We start from the raw sequence: 22,500 nt of genomic DNA, 5'->3' as shown, positions 1-22,500 counted from the left end.
ACCGCTACACCACCTGGGTCGGAGTCGCCTGGGCGTGTGCACGTGTGACTAGCAGGCTGCAGCCCCCTTTGCTCGCCGTCCAAGTCACGTGGCCGGCGCCGGCATGGGGAGACGACCATGGTGTCCCAGGTGACCATGAGCGGGCGATGTCGATGTGCGTCGGAGGCTCGGGCCTGCACCTAGAGTTCGTCCCCGACTTCCACCCTCCTTGTCATGGATCAGTGGAGCAAAGGAGATGGTGGCGGTGCGCACCTATGCGTGGCGGGTAGCACGTTGGAGAGAGGTGGGGGCTGCGGGCCGCCGCAGAATCCGTCGCCGTGAAAATGGTCGTGGTTGGGCCGCCCGTGGCTGGCAGCGGCTGAGCTAGGCAGGGGCCAGGTGCACGTCATCCCAGAGGAGAAGGAAAGAATAGGGAGGAGGAAGGAGATGGTACACGGGGCAGCGGTGGTCGCCGGCTCTTCACCGAACCTGCCGTACGTGGCCGTCGAGCTCTTCACCACAGCCATCGGGACATCGGAGCCGGGCGAGGGGCTGGACATGCAGGTGGCGGATCCGACGCGTGCTCGCTCGGCCGTGGTCCTGCCATCTGCCGGAAGCAGCACGAGTGCGGCTGCTGCTCGCGGCCTTGAAGGCCAGCGGCGCGCCCAGGCCCTGTCGTGGTATCCACAAGGGGAGGGACTGATTGCGTTTTTCTTTTAGATGTAGGGGTATGTGTGTTAATATGTTGCCAAATCAGCTCCTTACATTCTGGCCCCACTTGTCAGAAAGTGATTAAACGGGCTAAATCACCTGATCAGTGCTTTTTGCAAAAAAAAATACTGAATGTGTGGTGATTTTTGCAAATGATTAGGGAGCAGGTGGATTTCTGCAGAAGAAACCCGAAATGTGGTGGTTTATGCAATTAACTCAGTAGTGAAGGAATGAAAAAAGGGCAGTTAATAATCATGAAAGTGTTCAGAGGAACCTCATGATGGCCAATGGTTTTATTGGTTTATCTAGCTTATGCAGGCTCGTTGTAAGATGTAGAAGGTAAGCATATTAAGCTGGCGTGGAATTTCAACACGGGATAGTTGATTTTCTTAATTATGCACTGATGTGAAGTGTGCTAATGTGAAGCAACTTGACAGAAGTACATGCTTCCAATGCAATTTTTTTTTTTTGCAAATCCAATTAGCTAGATAACCAGTCTGTTATCTGTTCTAGTATTCTTGCTTCCACACATTCCAAATCCATTAAGTAAATTTCCTGCATCCAAATGGATGAATTTTATACATGTTGGTCACTCTGATGTGGGAAGGATATAGAGGATACTATTCCAAAGTCATACATCCAGATTGGCCTTCTCTCCGTGCAAATGTCGCCAACTGCACCAGATCATTGAGTTGAAGATTTGCTTCCCGTCGCCCTTTGACAACAGAGTTACCACTGTTGTGCTGTTCAAGGTAGAATAGCAACAAGAACAAGTATATTTCCATGATGTGTTTCACATGTTCTAAACATATGTTTTCCGATGCCATCCATTCATACTCTACCATAGTTTACTCTGATCTACATTAAGGCTAAATACACATCTTTCTTCGCTATGGATTTGCAAGAGAGGCCGGTGCTAAGCAATATGGTATGAGCAATGGGATGGGAAAATTATATGGAGTAAGCAACCTGTGGCGCTCTACTTTGCTCACTAGTATTTGTAGGACTAGTAACCTTCGCGCGGGGGTAGTACTCATTGCACAGCTCCCACTACACATTGATGAGAGTCATGGATGTCGTATTGATTTCATTCAAGTCGAGTCGGTGTATTACTGAATAGTAATATATACTCCTTGATGACAGTAGTAGGTGTGGTATCATGAGAGTAAGTATGCAATGCAACGAAAAAACAGAATGATGCATGTATCTAAGGATTGATCGATTCATAAAAAGACCCGACCCTATCGTGGTTCATGCGGGCACATCGATTTCCATCATTCACTATAGATAGATCGAAAAATACATTTCTTGATGCATCATGTGCAGAGTGCGACCCAATTACTTGTAGAAGGATTAGGAGGAAAAAATGCTAGTGTTCTTAGAGTGTGGTTCTTTGTTTTTTTAACAACATATGTTGCACGGTGCTAGGCAAGTGCAAGATTATCGGATTGCATGTTTTTATTTTCAGATGGGCCACATGTAAATTTACTAAACCAAAGATGCCTAATAAGATTTGTTTGGATTTTGATCGATACCATGTTTCCTTCTCCAGCTCAACGAAGTCACTAATTGCCCCTGCCCCGCGCATGCTCGCATACTTTTGTAGGTGTGTGTATATTTACTGGTGCATGAGTGGAGTAAACATATTTTCCTTGCCACTCGTTAGAGCCTCTTGGGATTGGCAGATATTGAGAAATATGATAGGAGTTGACCTATATTCCATTATTGCAAACATTTCTTCATTCCCCACTTCTAAAAAGTTCCCTTCGTCTCCCCGCAAAAAAAAGTTCCCTTCGTCATCTTAAAACCGTTTTTAGCCATGTTTGATTTCTTCTTCTTGCAAATTACATAGATGTGTGGTTTCTTTACAGAGACAAAATTGAGTGGAGTTAATTATACTCCCTCCTTTCCGGTTTATAGGGTTTATCTTAAAATTTTAGATTTCCCATTTTAGAAGTCTTAATTTGGTTGTTTTCCATCACATGTTCAAATTTTAAGGTGTATTAAATTATTGCATGCGAGGATTAAGAGAAAGTTGACCAATGCATGTACTTTATTCATACATGCATTGCAATTAATGCATTGGAAACACAAATTTGTGAAGAAAATGGGCATACTAATTGAGTGCTTTTGCAAACTACAAAAATTATTCCACCACTCATCATCTACCTTGGTTGATGAGATTTTTGAATTGAGCCCTATAAACCGGAAAGAAGGTAGTACTTTGGATTTACTTAATTAAATGCCATGCATGGTTGACTATTTATGATGGTCATTAAGTTTGTTGTATTAGACATATGTCACTAAAACTTCAACTTGCACACTAATCACTAACTACTGTAAGATGTGGAAAGATCCTTGTTTCATTGTTGTGATGTAGATATTGACATACTTTGATGACAATGGGGACATAATAAAGTTATACACTACGAGAGAATAATCTTCATTTCATATAAAGTTGGTCACCAGCAACCACTCTAGAAGCTATTACAGTCCAACCACCAATCATCACCATGCCTCACTCCTCCACACCTTATTTCTTTTCTTTCTTGAGATATCATTAGTTTTTACACATGGGATTGCTCCCGCATGGGTCAATCACAATAGGTGTTTTGTAAAAATATGCATCTTGATGTTCCGTGCAATGCATGAGCATCTTGCTAGTATTGTAACTACATACTAGAACTAGAACTAGATTATAAACAGGAGAAGGCGAGCTTCACTACTTCCTCGTCGGCCCTTTGCCCTTCCGGTCGCCGGCGCGGCTATAGGAGTCCATGGCAAGAGGTGGGTCCACATTGGAGCCGTCGGACCCGTCATCGGAGGAGGAATCAGAGATGATGATGTAGCCTTGCAAGCGCCAGACGGTGTGGTCTAGCTTGCACTTCAGCTTGGCCACCCTCGCCATCTCTGCCGCTGCCTCCGTCACCTCCCGCTTTGATTGCTCAATGCTGAGCCGGAGTTGCTTGGCGTTGATCCTCCGGAGCCGCTGGGCCTTCATCTCCGCCTCAGAAAGTGACCGACGGCACACCCACTCGAAGAGACGGTCCTCATCGTCAGGCACTAGCATCACGGGGCGGCAGCGGGCGCACTGCGTAGCCGCGTCGCCCCCCCCCCATCTCCCTTGCCCTCTGCCCCTCGCCGTGGGCGGCACGTGCCTCCGACTCTGGAGTCCGCATCCGCAGTGTCAGCGGAGTGGGCACTAGACCCATCGCTGCCCCCGCGTTGAGCAGCGGCCGGAGGTGGATGAGGCTGTCGGGCGGGAGTAGCAGATCGGGCAGGCCTCACTGATCCGTGTGCGGGGCGGGAAGGGCCGGTGTTGCGGCGACGGGCGACAGGTGGCGTCGCACCGGGCCTGGAGCTGCCGCCCGTATCGCCCCATGAGCGCTCGAGCGAGATACAGAGAGCTAGCTCCTCCTCGTCTCCGGAGCTACCGTTGGAGTGGCCGCCGGTGTTGGACATGCTCGACGGCGCTAAGGATTGGATGGATTGGGAAATGGGATCGTTGGGGAGCGGAGCGGAGCAGAGTGAGCTAGGGTTTCTTTCGGACGGGAGATTTTGTGGGGTCGGGGTGGGCTGACGTGAGGGGCACACCGCCTCATATCTGTCCAACATTTGAGACGAATATAAGGGGTACCGATCAATTCGGGTGTTTGAGAGCTCTGATTGGGTCAGTTTTTTGTGACCAGTCAGTGACCGAACGGCCTACCCGGACGTTTCAGACAGACATATAGAGCACCTGGCTGTAGATGCTCTTAGCCCTTCACGGCTCACCTTCTCTCCTGCATGAGGCATCGTGAGATCAAGCATATGCCAACCAGCCACTGGATGCTCGACGCTAGCGCCAGCGCAGTGACATACCCTCACTCTTCTTCCGACTTCTCATCCACAAAGACCAAATTTTAGAAGACCTTATTTTGTGAAAAACCGAAAATATAATTAGATCAAAGAATTAAACTGATCGGCTCCCCCCTATAAGATTTAGCTTTTTTTTGAAATGAAAGGGGTTTTCCCCCGCCCCAACTTTTTATTAAAGCCAAGGCAAACCAACACACACAGACTGTTAAGCAGCGCTCGGCAACAGCCAAAGAGTAGCTGTCACAGACTGAAACATGAGCAGGGTTCAAACAACTAACCCTATTACAGTTGGTGCTTTACCAGCACACAAGTCTCATGAATGGACGCAAAGCCAGTAAAAACATATACACTAGTCGTAGACAACTAGCCATACATGCCCCAGCTAAGGGTCCAGGGTGCTCTTTTTATTTTCAATCAGCGCCAGGCGATCCTAAGCAATTCTCCTCTTCGGTAGTCGAGCAGCTTTAAACAGCGGAGGAGAAGCACACCCTGATTTTCTGAGCACAAGATCTTCCACTGCTTGATCGTTGCCCCCAACAGATTCAAAACACAGCGTATATTTCGCCATCTTCGCCCCTGAAAAACAAAGTCATTTCGCAAACGCCATAAGCTCCACAAGGTAGCAGTAGTGGATATATTCAGAGCTTCACATTATTTTCTTTTCCTCCAGAAGGAGGATAACACAGTAAAAGAATCAGGTACATTAATCTTAAAGCAATGAGCTAACAGTTCCCAAACCTATCTGGCAACAATGCATTCAAAAAACAGATGTTGGATAGTTTCTAATTCCTCACAAAAGACACAAGTCTTATCCTCTACATGTCTACGTTTGGCTAAGTTGTCTCTGGTCAGGCTCTTATTGTAATAAATCAACCAAAGGAAGACATGAAGATTAGGGGGGACTTTAATTTTCCATATATCGTCTCTGATCTCAGAAGTGATCCCTCCAAAGTTAATTAGTTTGTAAAAAGACTTGACCGAATAACTACCAGATGGTTCCAGCCGCCACACAGGCTGATCTGGTGAATCATATAGAACAACTTGTTTCATTAGATTAATGAGATCACTCCATCTGGATAGAGTTTTTTCATTCACACATCTCCTAAAGGTTAGTTGGAGTTCACCCCCAACCCATACTTGAGCCAGAGTAGCTTCTTGTTGTTGACAGATTTCAAACAAGTCCCAAAAGGCAGTTTTCAGGGAACAATCCCCAAGCCATGTGTCATGCCAAAAGGCAATAGTTTTACCATCTCCAGGGATCCACCTATAAAAGTTCTTAGCTGCAGCCAAAGCCCAGGCTAGGCTTTTCATGAATGGGTATCACATGGTAGTTCTAGAACTAAAAAGGTTTGGGTTATCAATATTGTATTTGTAAGCCAAAATCTTTTTCCAGTCACTAGCTCTATTATCAAAAAAACTTTTTCCCCAGGAAGCCAAGAGGGCCATATTAAAATCCCTAAGATTGGGCACCCCCAAACCACCATACTCCTTCCTCCTGGAAATCAGTCCCCAGCTAGCAAGATGATATTTATGAGTATCTCCCACATTCCCCCAGAAAAAATGGGACATCTGAGAAGTAATCATGTCAATGGCCCATTTAGGGAATTTAACAATAGACATCAGATAGGTAGGGATACTAGCAATGCAAGTAGTAAGCAGAATCAATTTGCCCCTATAGGAGAGAAATCTCCCCAGCCACCCAGCTATGTTCTTGATAATCCTGTCTATAATGGGTTGTAAGTCTTCTTTTCTAAGTTTTTTAAGTGCAGAGGCACACCTAAGTACTTAAAGGGGAAAACCCCCAATTGACAACAAAACACCTGAGCAAATTCCTTAGCCATTTGATCAGTTATATTGATAGTATGCAGGTCACTCTTGTGAAAGTTAATTCTCAAACCAGAAAGTTTCTCAAAGCAAGTTAATATCCACTTCAAGTTCTTGGCACATTCAATAGAATTATCAAGAAACAGGATAGTATCGTCAGCATATTGCAGGCTGACCACTCCCCTAGGAATTGCATTAGGCAGAAGCCCACATATCAAGTTATTATTAACAGCTTTCTGTAGCATCTTAGAAAAGAAATCAGCCACTAAATTAAACAACCGGGGTGAATGGGGGTCACCTTGTTTTAAACCTTTACCACCAGCAAATTGGGGACCATTGGTGTCATTGATTCTGACCTGGAATGTCCCCTGGTGAATAGTAGACATCACCCACCCCACCCATTTACTGCCAAAACCTCTAGAAAGAAGCATTTCCTTCAGAAAATCCCAACTCACTCTATCATATGCTTTCTCATAGTCTAGCTTAAGGATCAAACCACTGGAACCAGACCTATGAATCTCATGAATGACCTCGTGGGCCATAACCACGCTTTCCAAAATGAACCTACCTTTAATAAAGGTAGTTTGGTTAGATGAAATAAGTTTGTCACACAAAGGGGAGACCCTAGTGGTCATGGCCTTGGAGAAAATTTTAACACCACAATTGCTTAAACTAATAGGTCTAAAGTTTTCCATATCTCTAGCCATAGGAACTTTAGGAATGAGGGTAATGATGGCATGGTTCAATTTATACATATCTAGAACACCATTTTCAAAGTCTCTAACCATCCACATAAAATCATCTTTAATTAAATCCCAGAACGTTTGGTAGAATAAAAAAGAAAGGCCATCAGGGCCAGGAGCACCACTGGCAAAAGAACTCATAATAGCTTGTTTGATTTCATCTTCAGAAAAAGATCTCTCTAGGGCTTATCTTTCCTCATTACAAACCATTTCATCCACCCCCTAGAAATCAGCATCTAAATGAATGTCAGGTCTGGGTTCAAAAGCAAACAATTCCTTATAAAAGGAAGTATCCACATCAAGCATATCTCTGGTGGAGGTAACCACTCCCCTTGGGCTGTGCAGCTCAGCAATATGGTTTTTCCTGTGTCTATGGTTAGCAAGAGCCTGAAAATAGGCATTGTTCCTATCCTCCTCTAAGATTTTCCTATCCCTTGATCTCTGCCATAAGGCAGTCTCTTCTTTTTTCCAAATATCATCCAGCTCTTGTTTGACATTTTTCATCCTCTCGAAATCATCAGCAGAAAGCTGTTGAGATTCAGAGAGAACATCAAGAGCATCAAACTCCATAAGGAGTGCCTTTTTCTTTTTTTTCAAAGTAGCTTCCCTGTTAATGTGCCAACCTTTGATTTTTTTTCCTAAGCACTCTAGCTTTAATCATCCAATTGTCAGCAGAGGACTTAGTGGAGGTCACAGAATTCCAAGCCTCTGCGACCACCTGAAGGAAACCAGGTTGGGCTAACCACCATTTCTCAAACCTAAATGGTTTGGGATTAGTTGGAGCCCTAGCACCAGTATCAAGGACTAAAGGTGTGTGATCACTCCCAACCCTGGGAAGAGCAATCAACGTAGAAAAGGGAAAATGATCATCCCAGTCCACAGAAGTGAACACTCTGTCAAGGACGGCAAAAACAGGAGCACTCTGATTATTAGACCAGGTAAAGACTCTATTATAAATAGAAATTTCCAACAGGGCCCATCTATTAACCCAGTCATTAAAGAGGAAAGTAGTTTGTTGGTTAATATGCCCACTGCTTTTCTCAGATTCATTTCTAACTAAATTGAAATCCCCACACACCATAATAGGACAAGAAGCAACATTCAAGGTATCATGCAACTCAGCTACAAAATCCATCTTGAATTCTAAATAAGCAGAACCATAAACCAACACCAATTGCCAAATAAAACCATCAGACTTATTTTTAATAGTGGCCACAATAGAGAATCTTTGGTTAATGAAACCAATAATCTCAAAAACATTTTCTTTAAAACCCAAAAGGATCCCACCAGCAGTATTATCAGCAGGTAAGAAGTGCCAAGCATATTCACTGAACCTGTCAATAGTTTCGAGGAAACCCTCAGCAATAACTTCTCTTTTAGTTTCTTGGAACCCAATAAAATAAGGGTTAGATTTGGCAATAGTATCACACAGGCACTGAGTTTTTCCAGGTTGTCCAAGGCCCCTAATATTCTAAATTAGACCTATCATAACAAAGCAATTTTAAAAGGGTGAGATAAGCCACAAGGTTTGGCCTTAGTCAGGACAATGGGTGTTCTTCTGCAAGCATCAGCAGTGCCCACTGGCTTACAAGAAGAATCACTCACAGGTGTGCTAACTAAATCATTAACCTCAAGATCCAGATTCTCAGGGAGAACTATATCAGGGTTATTACTAGCAAAAACCAGGCATCTCTCTCTTTCCCCAACTACCATATCATCAATGACATCATATTTGTAAGATTCATCACCCCCAATAACCAAATTCATTTGTTCCAATTGATCAGCAAGAATAGATTTATCATTAGTAGAGAAGGATTTATCTTTAAAGGTTTCAGGAATCTCCAGATTTTTCTTCCTCTTGTATGCAGCAGCTTTCTCCATAATGTTAATGTTCCCATGCCCCCTAGTGTTAGGTTTTTGAGCAAGAACAGGTCCCCACTTAGATCCCTTCCCTGGGACAACTCCCTTCACCTGAGCATGGTTGAGTGAATCAAGCAAAGATCTCTTTAATGTATCACTTTGTAGGTTATGAACGGCCTCAGGGGGGAGAACCCCCAACTTTTCCTCCACATTTCCCCCATTCTCAGAATCTGACATGTCTACCGCCTTGAGTAGCTCCTCACAGTAATCCATACTGCCAGACCTCTCCACATTTGTTGGTACCTCCTTTCTTTTCCAAATAGAGACAGGAGTTTTCTGGGTCAGGCTCTCTCCCACAACTGCATCATCCTCACCTTTACCCACATCATCGCAGTTTTTCCCCATCTGCAGTTGCTTGTTCTGGTTGCTCTGTTTTCCATCACCATCAGAAGATGTAGTAGTTTTGCCAGCTTTAGATAAAGCACATGCCAGGACAAAGTTTTCCTGGTCAGAATCAATGAAAGGTTCCATTGGTGAGAACACCAGCTTCTGTGTCACATGTTTGTTGGCAGAACCATGTTTGGATGAGAAGTTGGCTTTGTCTAGCTCATCAATGGCCAAACCCCCATCCTCTGATCCATCAGAGTTATGTTCATCCTGAGTCCCCCTACCATTTCCTGTTTGATCCTCTTCAGCTTTCTCTGCTTCCTCATCACCATCCTCATCCTCCTCAATATCAATGACAGAATCTACTCCACCCACTTGTTCGAATCCCTCAACAGCAAAGCCTAGCAGGAAGAGTTTCTTCTTCATCTCAATCTGTCTCTCAAATGGTATCTTAGTTGGGTCTCTGCAAGCAATCTTAATCCTGACATTTTCAAAGAAAGTCCTGAACATACCATTCCAGTCAACATCAGTCAACACCCCAAAAAGGGAAGCAATTTGAGCAAATACTTTCCATGTGCACCATTTGGGAGGAATGCCCTCAATTAGCACCCAAGCTTCAATTAATTCCCCAAAAGGATCACATCCACCCTTCCATTCAGTCAAGGTGACATTTACATCTTGAGGTAGAGAGAACCCTGGCAACTCAATGAGATCTTCCACTTTCTTCCAAGGGGGAAATCTAACCAAAAAGGTTTTGCTGGATAACCCTCTGATTTGCCATGGCCATTGCCTAGTTTTGCAGAAAGTTGCAGTCAGGAGTTCCATCAACTTGGGACAATCCACATCACCTTTCAAAATGTTCACCACAGCACAGTTTTGAAAATTTAACCACTTCGATTCATTGGCTATAGGTACATCCACATGGTAGAAACCAAGCCCTCGAGCCCCACTGCCAAAGAAAGCAGCAGTGGGCTGAACTTTCGACCAAGCAGCACAGTTGTTGACGTTGTGATTTTGTTGGCAGATAAAACATGCCTTTGGTTTCACACAATCCCCCACATAGTGACCCGGCCCCCCACAGTTGAAACAGATCATATCTTTGTACCTTGGGTCCAAGACCTGCTCTACTTCTACTTCACCAGATTGAGATGACTGTACCTGGGCGGAACCCGCAGTCGACGTTGTAGATCTGGCAGGTTTTGGCGCAGGGGCTTGCTCTTTTGCAGGCGGAGCAGATGGCTGCTTGTGCCCCGCAAACGAGGTAGCCTTCTGCACATGCGCCTTAGATTGACCAACGCCAAGGTTACCACTACTCCCAGCTCGGTGATCAGCCATTCTAGCACCACGCTTCACTACCTCCGCAAACGACGGAGATCCATGCCCAATCCCCTCTCTCGTAACCTTGATGTTCTTTGGCGGTGGATCAAAAGGTCGAATCAAAGCAGGGAAGCAATCAGCGGCTGTGAACGAGTTACTATCAACTAGATCTTTCCGGATCCAGCAGACGAACCCGGATTTGGTTTCGACACGAGGCTGGGGGGAGTGGGATTTATGGTTGCGGCGGCGCGGAGGGGAAGGTATGAGCCATAGCTAGCCAAAGTACTCCTCCACACTTTCTAGGTTTTCCACTTTACGTAATCTACCTTCACTTCCCACTTTCTCACCGCGAAGGCACACTCTGAAGGCGGGCCCTGACACTGCTGGATTTGAACAGGGGGACCGGCAGAGAGCTGCCCCCCGGAATAGGAACCATGTTGTCTCCATGGTTAAGCACCTCGCCGGAACCCAACTCCGGCGAGGCCTCACCAGCTGCACAAACAGCGACTCGCTCATTGAAATTCACCGACCGGCGAGGGAGAACCCCCGTTTCCACTACCAATTCCCTACCCAGTGACCTATCCATAGAACCACATGGGACTGTAATCCTCCTCTGACGCAAACGAAACTCCCTCAAACGTGATTTCATCGATAAATCAACACGAATGAGATTCATACCTATCTCTCCAGGCCAAGGTGGGGGTTCGATGGGACGTCGCAGAGTTTTGAATCGGTCGGGGCAGACGATCTACTCGCGGCGCTGCGGCCAAACGATGCCCGGCGGGAGGAATTCCGGCGGGATGTTGGCGATGCCCTCCCACGATGGCGGCCTGATGTTGAGCCTGGATGGGTTCACCGTCCTGAAGTTCTCCCACCGCGCAGCCTGACGTGGATCCGCCGACTCCGCCTCCTGGATCGCCCAGAAGAGGAGCTCCAGATCCTCGCAGCCGTCGTCTCCGATGAAGCGCGCGCGCTTGACGAAGCTCGCATGGCGGAGGATGTGGAGGTGGATCTCCCCCCACTCGTCCCGGTCGGGGAAGCGCTCCATCACCACCCGACGCATCTCGCGGCGAGCCTCCGGCGAGTGCGGGTCGATCTCGGGCAGCGGCGCCGCCGCAGGTGGCGGAAGCGCCCGCGGTTCCGCTACCCTCGCCACCGGCGCTAGCCGGCGCTAGCCGGCGAACCCGCACACCGCGGCGACGTGCCCCAGCCATGGTTGCTCTGGGATGGGGATTGGCGGCGGGGAGAGCTCGGTGAGATGTGAGGGTGGGTGGGAAGCTGGGGGTTGGGGCACCTTAATGGCGTCAAGGTTGCTTCGCCCGAGGGGGAGGGGGAGGGAGGGGAAGGAGAGCGAGCCATTCTCACTTCCGATATTGGATGATTACTTCCGCAAATGTAGATGTGTCAGGAGGAAGGGATTTAGCTTTTAATATACATAGTAAATAAAAAAAGATACTCCATAATTAACAGGCGTTGACAAGCTGGTTTTCTTTAGGGAAATGTAGAGGTGGTTCTTTTAGCAAAATGTACTGCTGGTTTTGTTTTTTTGAGAAAAAAATTACTGCTGGTTATGTGCACTGATGGAGATGTTGTAGCAAGTGGGCCAAGCTCTCCGGTTGATGGGCCTCCGCTTGTGCTTGCTTCTTGTAGCTCTTCTGTGCCCTCGCATTCCCCATTCCCTCTGAAAATATCCCCACCTGCGCCGCCGCCATCGCCGCCGCCGCACAAACTGGCTAGCAGCAATGGAACCACCGCTGCCAACGACCGTGTCTACGTGCACCTCCGAGACGGCGAGGGGCAAGCACGTGTTCAACATCGCCGGCTACCATCTGCACAAGGGTATGGGCGCCGGCGAGTCCATACGGTCCGCCACCTTCGCCGTCGGCGGCTACGACTGGTGCGTCCGCTACTACCCCGATGGGGACATATCCCGGGACTGCAGGGGCTATGTCTTGGTCTACCTCGAGCTCCTCACCAGGGACGCCGAGGTCAGGGCGGACTACGAGTTCAGGCTCATCGACAACTCGGGCAGCGCTCTGCCGTCGGTGGTCCGCAGGTTTACCAGCAAGTACACCCCCGTCGACCCAGATGAAGATCCCGATGGCTATGGAGCTAACAAGTTCATGAAACAGAGTGAGCTAGCATCGTACCTACGGGACGACCGCCTGGTGATTGAGTGTGAAGTCAAGGTTATCAAGCAGCCGCAGGTGAAGGAGGAGGAGACCGTCTCCGTCGCCGCACATATTGAGGTGCCGCCGTCGGACCTGCCGAATCATCTCAAGAAATTGCTGGATGGGAAGAGAGGGGCAGATGTGACTTTTGAGGTTAAAGGCGAGGTTTTCCCTGCTCACAAGATTATGCTCGCCACGCGATCGCGCCGGTCTTCGACGCTCAACTCTATGGACCCCTGAGCGATCCTGCGAGTGACAACATAATCGTCGAAGACATGGAGCCTCCTGTTTTCAAGGCGTTTCTTCACTTCATCTACACAGATTCGCTGCCTGCTGCTATGGATGACCTTGATGATGGTGAGAACCAAGAGATGGTTAAGCACCTGCTGGTGGCCGCCGATAGGTATGCCATGGACAGGATGAAGATGTTATGCCAAGGTATTCTCTGCAAGAGCCTTGATGTTCAAACTGTGGCGACAACATTGGCGCTAGCTGATCAGCATCACTGCAGCAAGCTGAAAGATGCATGTGTTGAATTCATCCTCTCTTCAAACAGAATGGATGATGTGGTGGCAAGCCAAGGGTATGCGCACCTCAAAAGATCTTGTCCTGCTCTCATGTTTGATGTCTTTGAGAGGGCTACCAAGTCTCGCAAAATTTAATGTGCTAATCTTGAGTTAGTTCAGTTGACATGTGGCCACCTGAAATGAACTAGTTTCTTATCCTTTAGTTTTTAGAGATCTCTGGGTGGGACTGTCTTACAAGGTATTTTGGACAAAGCTTGCAAATATTTTGTGTGCTCATGTTGGGTTAACTTCTGGATGACTAGCCACCTGTCATGAATGAGTTCTTCTGGATGACTAGCCACCTGTCATGAATGAATGTTGGTCTTGCAGGATGTACTGAACTACTGGTTGCCTCTTCATATGTATGAATCTACACCTGCTTATTAGTTCTCTAAATTATTTGATTTTCTGAGTTTTCAGTACCTTTACTGTTTATCTGTTATAGTTTTGTCCTTCTGTATCCATTTTTAGACTAAGCATGACCTGAACGTCCTGCATGTTATTTTAACTAGATAACCCTTCGATTTCATTTTTGTTTGAACACCAAGGAAATTTTTGTTTCCAGGTGATTAGTTTTGTGGTAATAGGTGATACTAGGTTGATGACCATACAACTGGATGCTAAGTGCTAGATTTCAGTTGGAGAGAAAGCTAAGATGAAATTTACTTCCAGATTGTTAATAATCATGAACTTGTGCCATCAGAGGAACTCATGACAGCCGGCGGTTTTGTTGTTTTTCCAAGCTTTTGCAGTCATTCTGTAGGATGCTGAAGATAAGCATAATAAGCTGGTGGTGCACTTATTCCTTGCACAATTTTAATTTTCTTAATCATCTGCTGCACTAGCATTGCCAGGCTGATCCTCCTTACTCTCCTCCAAAATGTGCTAGTAGTAATATTGTTTCCACCATGAACTGTGCTAATGTGAATCTACTTGATAGAAATGCAGGTTGGCAGTGCAAAATTCTAGTGTATCGAATTAGCTAGGTAACCGATCATCTGTTTTTGGACTCTTGCTTTGCCTGTTCCAAATCCATTAGTTGTAAGAAAAATTCTGTGTTTTTCGTTTCGTGTCATCATATCATATATATGCATCTGTTCCATGTAAGTTGTAAGAAGATATTTCTTGGAACAATCTTTGCATACCTATAGTATGCGCACTTGCATTTTCTGGGAGATGAATTTTAGCATATATATAATTCTACATGTTGTTCCCTCTGATGTGGGAAGGTTTAGCTTAACTGTGCCCAAGTTCTGCCTCCAGACTGGGGCTTCTGTGCGTGCAACCATCGCCACCCTCGTGATCATTTGTCACTGATCATATCCCCGAACCATCCCGTGAACTGCAGCAGATCAAGTTGAAGATCCGCAGCCCCTTGATTGTTTTCCGTCAGTCTATCAGTAGAGTGCAGAAGAAGCAACCAGTCTGAAATTGATGTGTAACTTCTTCATGTACCATCTATATGTCTGATTTATATTGTTGGCTGTCACCGTTGGTTATGAATGAATATTTTTTGTTATGCGAGCTTTACATGGCAGCCATGCCAGTTCATATTTTTGAAAGAACAGACTAATAAACATTTTGAGAGAAGGTCCAATTGCCACAGGATGTCTGGCCTGTTTGATTCGAGCCCAAGTAAACTGTTGACAACCATTCAAACAAAGGCTGCATTTGTTTCAGTCCTGGAGAGTTTCTACGGCGATCATCATGCCAAGTGCCAACCAGGTTCTGGGGCATTTCTTTCACTAGTTGCTTCAGTTCCCTTCATACGGCAGAAGTTGCCTACGGTGATCATGAAAATGGGGACCTGCCAAAGAGCGCCCCGCCGAGAGCTCCTGTCTCACCACCGACGTCGGGGGTGCCCGGCGCGACCGCTGCTCGCCCTACCCATCCTTTGATCCTAGGGCCAAACCTTCCGTAATCACCATATGACACTATTAAACAGGTCAATTTTCACTCTATACAACTATTTTGACCAGGTCCGTCTAACTTGACACCAAATCCATTGGGTACCTCAGTACCAGTCCAACAGTTAAAATGCCATAATTTGTCATGAAGTTCTTCTGAACTTCGGTCATGCAATTCGTGCTTCTGAAGTATGTTGAAATGAAATGGATAAGGGCATGAGAGTAGAAAGAAATTTATATCATAGATACTCCATTCTTTAGAACATTGACATGATGTTCAAGACAGCATAACAATCATGAACTGATGGTTAGCAGCAGCGATGCTTCTGCCATACAGAGTGTATTTTCTTGTACTAAAAGAAGTAGTAACAACAAAGAACAGATGACATGTTCCTCAAAAAAGAAAAAAAGAACAGACAACATGGCTGATTTGGGTTAGAGGCTGCAACGGTAGGGCTAACAGCGGAGCCGAGCGCTAGCAGTAAACTAACAACATCGTAAACAGACTATCATCAGTCTTCCATCAGACCACAACATGATGATTAAGATTGCACATACAACAACAACAACAAAGCCTTTAGTCCCAAACAAATTGGGGTAGGCTAGAGTTGAAACCCATAAGATCTCGCAACCAACTCATGGCTCTGACACATGGATAGCAAGCTTCCACGCACCCCTGTCCATAGCGAGCTCTTTGTCGATACTCCAATCCTTCAGGTCTCTCTTAACGGACTCCTCCCATGTCAAAATCGGTCGACCCCGCCCTCTCTTGACATTCTCTGCACGCTTTAGCCGTCCGCTATGCACTGGAGCTTCTGGAGGCCTGCGCTGAATATGCCCAAACCATCTCAAACGATGTTGGACAAGCTTCTCCTCAATTGGTGCTACCCAACTCTATCTCGTATACCATCATTCCGGACTTGATCCTTCCTCGTGTGGCCACACATCCATCTCAACATACGCATCTCCGCCACACCTAACTGTTGAACATGTCGCTTTTTAGTCGGCCAACACTCCGCGCCATACAACATTGCGGGTTGAACCGCCGTCCTGTAGAACTTGCCTTTTAGCTTTTGTGGCACTCTCTTGTCACAGAGAATGCCAGAAGCTTGGCACCACTTCATCCATCCGGCTTTGATTCGATGGTTCACATCTTCATCAATACCCCCATCCTCCTGCAACATTGACCCCAAATACCGAAAGGTGTCCTTCCGAGGTACCACCTGGCCATCAAGGCTAACCTCCTCCTCCTCACAGCTAGTAGTACTGAAACCGCACATCATGTACTCGGTTTTAGCTCTACTAAGCCTAAACCCTTTCGATCCCAAGGTTTGTCTCCATAACTCTAACTTCCTATTTACCCCCGTCCGACTATCGTCAACTAGCACCACATCATCCGCAAAGAGCATACACCATGGGATATCTCCTTGTATACCCCTTGTGACCTCATCCATCACCAATGCAAAAAGATAAGGGCTCAAAGCTAACCCCTGATGCAGTCCTATCTTAATCGGGAAGTCATCGGTGTCGACATCACTTGTTCGAACACTTGTCACAACATTATTGTACATGTCCTTGATGAGGGTAATGTACTTTGCTGGGACTTTGTGTTTCTCCAAGGCCCACCACATGACATTCCGCGGTATCTTATCATAGGCCTTCTCCAAGTCAATGAACACCATATGCAAGTCCTTCTTATGCTCCCTATATCTCTCCATAAGTTGTCGTACCAAGAAAATGGCTTCCATGGTCGACCTCCCAGGCATGAAACCAAACTGATTTTTGGTCACGCTTGTCATTCTTCTTAAGCGGTGCTCAATGACTCTCTCCCATAGCTTCATTGTATGGCTCATCAGCTTAATTCCACGGTAATTAGTACAACTCTGAACATCCCCCTTGTTCTTGAAGATTGGTACTAATATACTCCGTCTCCATTCTTCTGGCATCTTGTTTGCCCGAAAAATGAGGTTAAAAAGCTTGGTTAGCCATACTATCGCTATGTCCCCGAGACCTTTCCACACCTCAATGGGGATACAATCAGGGCCCATCGCCTTGCCTCCTTTCATCCTTTTTAAAGCCTCCTTCACCTCAGACTCCTGGATGCGCCGCACAAAACGCATGCTGGTCTCATCAAAGGAGTCATTCAGTTCAATGGTAGAACTCTCATTCTCCCCATTGAACAGCTTGTCAAAGTACTCCCGCCATCTATACTTAATCTCTTCGTCCTTCACCAAGAGTTGGCCTGCTCCGTCCTTGATGCATTTGACTTGGCCAATATCCCTCGTCTTCCTCTCCCGGATCTTAGCCATCTTATAGATGTCCCTTTCACCTTCCTTCGTGCCTAACCGTTGGTAGAGGTCCTCATATGCCCGACCCCTTGCTTCACCAACAGCTCGCTTTGCGGCTTTCTTCGCCATCTTGTACTTCTCTATGTTGTCTGCACTCCTATCCAGGTATAGGCGTCTGAAGCAATCTTTCTTCTCTTTAAGCGCCTTCTGGACATCATCATTCCACCACCAGGTATCCTTATCTTTGCTTCTCCTTCCCCTGGACACTCCAAACTCCTCCGAGGCCACCTTACGAATGCAAGTCGCCATCTTCATCCACACATTGTCCGCATCCCCTCCTTCCTCCCAAGGGCCCTCCTTAAATACCCTCTCCTTGAACACCTGAGCTACCTCCCCCTTGAGCTTCCACCACTTCGTTCTAGCGACCTTGGCACGCTTATCCCGCTGGACACGAATCCGAAAGCGGAAGTCAGCAACCACCAGCTTATGCTGGGGTACAACACTCTCCCCAGGTATCACCTTACAGTCTAGGCACGCACGCCTATCTTCTCTTCTCGAGAGGATGAAATCAATCTGGCTAGAGTGTTGGCCACTACTAAAAGTCACCAGATGTGATTCTCTCTTTCTAAAGAGGGTGTTAGCTACAATCATGTTGTAGGCTAGAGCAAAGCTTAAGACATCTTCTCCTTCTTGATTCCTGATGCCATAGCCAAAGCCCCCATGCGCCCCTTCAAAACCTGTGTTAGATGTACCCACGTGGCCATTGAGGTCTCCTCCTATGAAGAGCTTCTCACCAATCGGTACACTCCTAACCATGTCTTCCAAGCCTTCCCAGCACTCCCTCTTGGTGTTCTCATTGTGGCCTACTTGCGGGGCATATGCGCTGATAACATTGAGAACCAAGTCCTCAGCTACCAGCTTGACCAGGATAATCCGGTCCCCACGTCTCCTGACGTCTACCACTCCATACTTGAGATGATTAAGATTGCACATCTTGTAACCTATTCCTACACACAAAAAAGGCCCAAATCCTTGACACAAAAGCTTCAGCCAAACTCTATTCTCCAACATGGTGAAGGTCAATGAAACAAGTACTGCTTGCCAGTTTTTTATACAAAGAACTTGACATTGTTTTAACAAATATTAGCTGTATTAAAGTAGCAACCAGACACAAAACAGAGCTAGTGATCAAAATTACTTGCCAGACGCAAACTATCAACAGCACTATATCGATGGCAGATTCACAACTATGCCTGTGAAAGAAACATCTCCACACAACGAGCCTGAGCGACCAGATATGCCAAAAGCAATGTATGATCACAGTGTATACTGAACATGAAAGATCCAAATACTACACTATAGAAGAGAATAACTGAACTAACCATTTCAACAACCAAGTAAAATACCATAACTTCTCATGAATGAATTAACATTTCAAACTGCAACCGTGCCTTTCATGCTTTTCAACATTGAAAACTGAAAAGTAAACATGGTAGAACAGTAGAACTGTTCTAAAGCATAGATATCCATTGTTCAGAACATTAGCATGGTGTTCAAGATAGTATAACAAGCAGCAAATAATGATAGCAGAAGCCTGCTTCCTCAATCCTAATAGTTAAGTTCTACTACGAATTAGTAAGAACAAATAACAAAAGACATGACCTGTATGGGATAGAACACTCCAGCGGCACGGCAAGCCCGGCATCATCTTATAGAACTATGATGAACGGAGGCTTGGCATCTTCTTGTTGCGTCTCAAACAATGGAAGTGAAATCATGCTCTCTTGGAGACGATACCCAGTGCGTGACAAGCCGAATTGACGCTCTACCCTTTCCACATTTCCTAAGAACACACCGTCAACGTCACAATGCAACAGGCGGTCAGGATAGTGCTTGATCAACAGCTCACGCTCGTTAATTTCGGCCATGCTACGGATACCTTTCACCTCCAAATTAAGCGGTGGCAGTGCCTCCATCTCTAAGAAGTTAATCCGGTACTGCAAGCTCCAGGTCTCGGCATCATAGTCCTGCAACACCCAAACATCTATCTCGCCGTGACCGGTGAGGTGGTACAAAGCAAGATCGCCGGCCATGTCCAACAACGACACCATATGCCCAAACTGTGCTGGGCGGCTCATCTTTCGGAATGTCTCGGTTACGTTATGTCAACGTTCAGTGCCCAATGCAGGCTACCACGATGGTGGACTGGTGAGTGACCGGCCGGGGTACCGGCTGACAAGCTGAAACCATCTTCCTGAATCTTCCGGCCATTGGATGCGTCTTGGCTGGTCTGAGCCCACGGCGAGGACGAAGAAATCAGGGGACTGAGCTGTATGGTCATGGTTTAACATCCAGATCACCCGGTGTTCTCCGGATATGTGGTGCCGGTAGAAGCCGACGAACTGAGACGGCGCGGAAGCCTGGTCGTGTGGGAGGATGTGGCAGGGAAGCACACTTGCGGGTGGCCGGGTTGCAGATGTAGAAACTGTATTCCCGCGACACGATGAGGAGGCCATCACAGGCGGCCTGGTGTGAGACCCGAAAGGTCAAGACTGCACAGGGAGGAGTGTACCGGAGGACGGGCCGTATCCTCTGATCTCCGGCAGCGGCGAGGGAGTAGATGCCCTGAAGGTGTTGGATGATGGGGAGCGACGGCTGGCGGCGGTGGTGGTCGAGGACGAACTTGTCGGCGGAAGTGCCGGCGCGGCAGCGGAGCACGTCCTTGGTCGGCAGCCGGACCAGGATCTCCTCGACGACGAGCCACTCCGGCAGGTCGTCCAGCACGGTCGCGCCGCTGCTCTCCGGCATGCTGCTCTTCTAAGAAAAATGGAAGAAGAAAACATTAGTGGTGCGACGGATTGGGCGCAAGAAAGAACTGCTTCGGCGATCTACATACAGATCGGCTTAAAGGATACGGTGGGGCAGGCAGAGTCGAGAGGAATGGTCTGAGCGAGAGCGGCGATTTCCAGCGGGGTCGCCTGCTATTCTTGCTAGTTCTTGGGACGTGGGAAGTTGATGCGAGAGAGAAAGCTTTGGCTTGGCGAAGCTGCTGCCTCGTCTGTCGCGCATAGTAAAGGAGGAGGATGGGCGGTGTGAGACGACGTGCACGCTCTGCCTCTGCTCTCTGCTGCAGCGGGTCCATGGGACTGGACGAGCTGCTGCTGCGTGCGTAGCCTCTTCAGCCGTGGAGCGTAGGCTGGAATTGATGATGGAGACAGAGAGGCTGCACTTCTTTGAGACTCCTTCCTTTGACTGAATCTTTACAGTTTGACGGTCGATGTTTTTCTTGTTTTACAAAACCATCTTATCTAGCCTTGACTGATTGAGTTCGTATACTGGTTTGCTTTACAAGCATATGCAGCTGGACTCAGCAAATCCGGCCTCATAAACATCTGCTGATAGCGCGTCCGCGCATACCCTCAAATGTCATATTCCAGAACCAAATACCTCATTAGCAAATTTTTAAATTTATGCAAATGCGTGCAGCGTTAAACCGTTTAATCTTCGCCAGCATCCATCCTTGTTGTTCTTTACCGTGTGCCCCATGTCCGACGGCCATGAGACCCGCAAAAGTGAAGGTCCAATTGCCGGTGAGTAGAGTAGGACATGGGACACATGGCGCCGCCCGCCTCTCATGTCCTACCCTTCCTCTTCGGCGGTCGTGGCATTGACGTCGTTGGTCGAGGTGAGGTCCACGATAGACACCTCGTGGTCGGAGCCTGACACCTCCATGGACTTGGATGCGATGCCAGGGTTGCCAGTCACCCATAGCGGCTCTGCCTCCGTGGCTTCCGCCACGAGAGCTGTAGCAGCCTAGCATGGGGGGCATGCCGCTCCATATTAGCGCCTGGGCCAGATTCATGCATGTCGCCGATCACCTCTGACTCGGATCCTAGCACCACGGGGATGATGCGCCGCCAGAGGGGTTGTGCCGTCGCCCCCTCGTGGGGCGCCAGATGAACTGCACTGCTTTCGACGAGGTAATGGTCAGGCACCTCCCTCCACCAGGCCCGACGGATGCAACTGCCATTTGCAAGTGACCAACAAGTATATGGGATCTATCGTAGTATTTTCGACAAGTAAGAGCGTCGAACACAATGAGGAGCAGAAGAAATTGACAAGTAGTTTTTAGCTAGGTTTTCACTGTGATGATAGTTCCGTAGATAATTTGATGGCAAGATAATTTGTAACAAGATAAATAATAACAAAAGTAATAGAGTGCAACAAGTGACCCAATCCTTATATATACTAAGCTAAAATGCTTTTGAAGACACTCCGGAATCTCGTCAAGTTACTTTCACCACGATTCATTAAGTTACCGTTTATTAATTCAATAAGTGTTGTGTGGTTGGACCGGAGATAAGATATTGTCCTTACTTCTACAAATACCTACTTATGAGCATACAAGCATCCACAAATACAAGAGAAATAATTAAGATAATTTTAACCATAGCAATAAATCATATGATCCAGGAAAGCCTCTTACGAAACAATTGATAAACTGAGATTTGGGTTTCTATCACTCCCGTAACCCATCATTTACAAACTAAATTCACAATATCTTCCCTTAGGCCCAAAGATGACGAATTATCTTATAATCAACATTCATATAACACCACCCGAGGGAGAACAACATAATATATCATCAAAGCATTAAACGGTAGTCAACTTCACATGATTAATAGCAACAAAACTTCTCTCATGTCCTCGAGAAGTAATGGATCTACTCACAACACTCATATGAATTCAGATCAGTGGGTATAAATATTTGATGAACAATCTAGACACAACAATCTTTCGCTGATAAATCCCATATGCATCAACTACAAAGTGTAATAGACACATACAAGTACTCCCAATTATCAATCTGAGGTTTGATACAAAGATTG

General features: G+C 46.7%; 2 pseudogenes; one reads left to right on the top strand and one right to left on the bottom strand.

Moving 5' to 3' along the window:
• The first annotated feature begins 12,421 nt into the window (after positions 1–12,421).
• Positions 12,422–13,512, top strand: LOC119271709 (annotated as a pseudogene).
• Positions 13,513–19,320: 5,808 nt separating this feature from the next.
• On the bottom strand, positions 19,321–20,625 carry LOC119270945 (annotated as a pseudogene).
• Between the last annotated feature and the right edge of the window lie 1,875 nt (positions 20,626–22,500).

This window comes from Triticum dicoccoides, chromosome 3A (assembly GCF_002162155.2).
Source record: "Triticum dicoccoides isolate Atlit2015 ecotype Zavitan chromosome 3A, WEW_v2.0, whole genome shotgun sequence".
Lineage (NCBI taxonomy): Eukaryota > Viridiplantae > Streptophyta > Magnoliopsida > Poales > Poaceae > Triticum > Triticum dicoccoides.
Note: the sequence above shows the minus strand (reverse complement) of the source record. Positions and strands in the feature narration are given on the sequence as shown.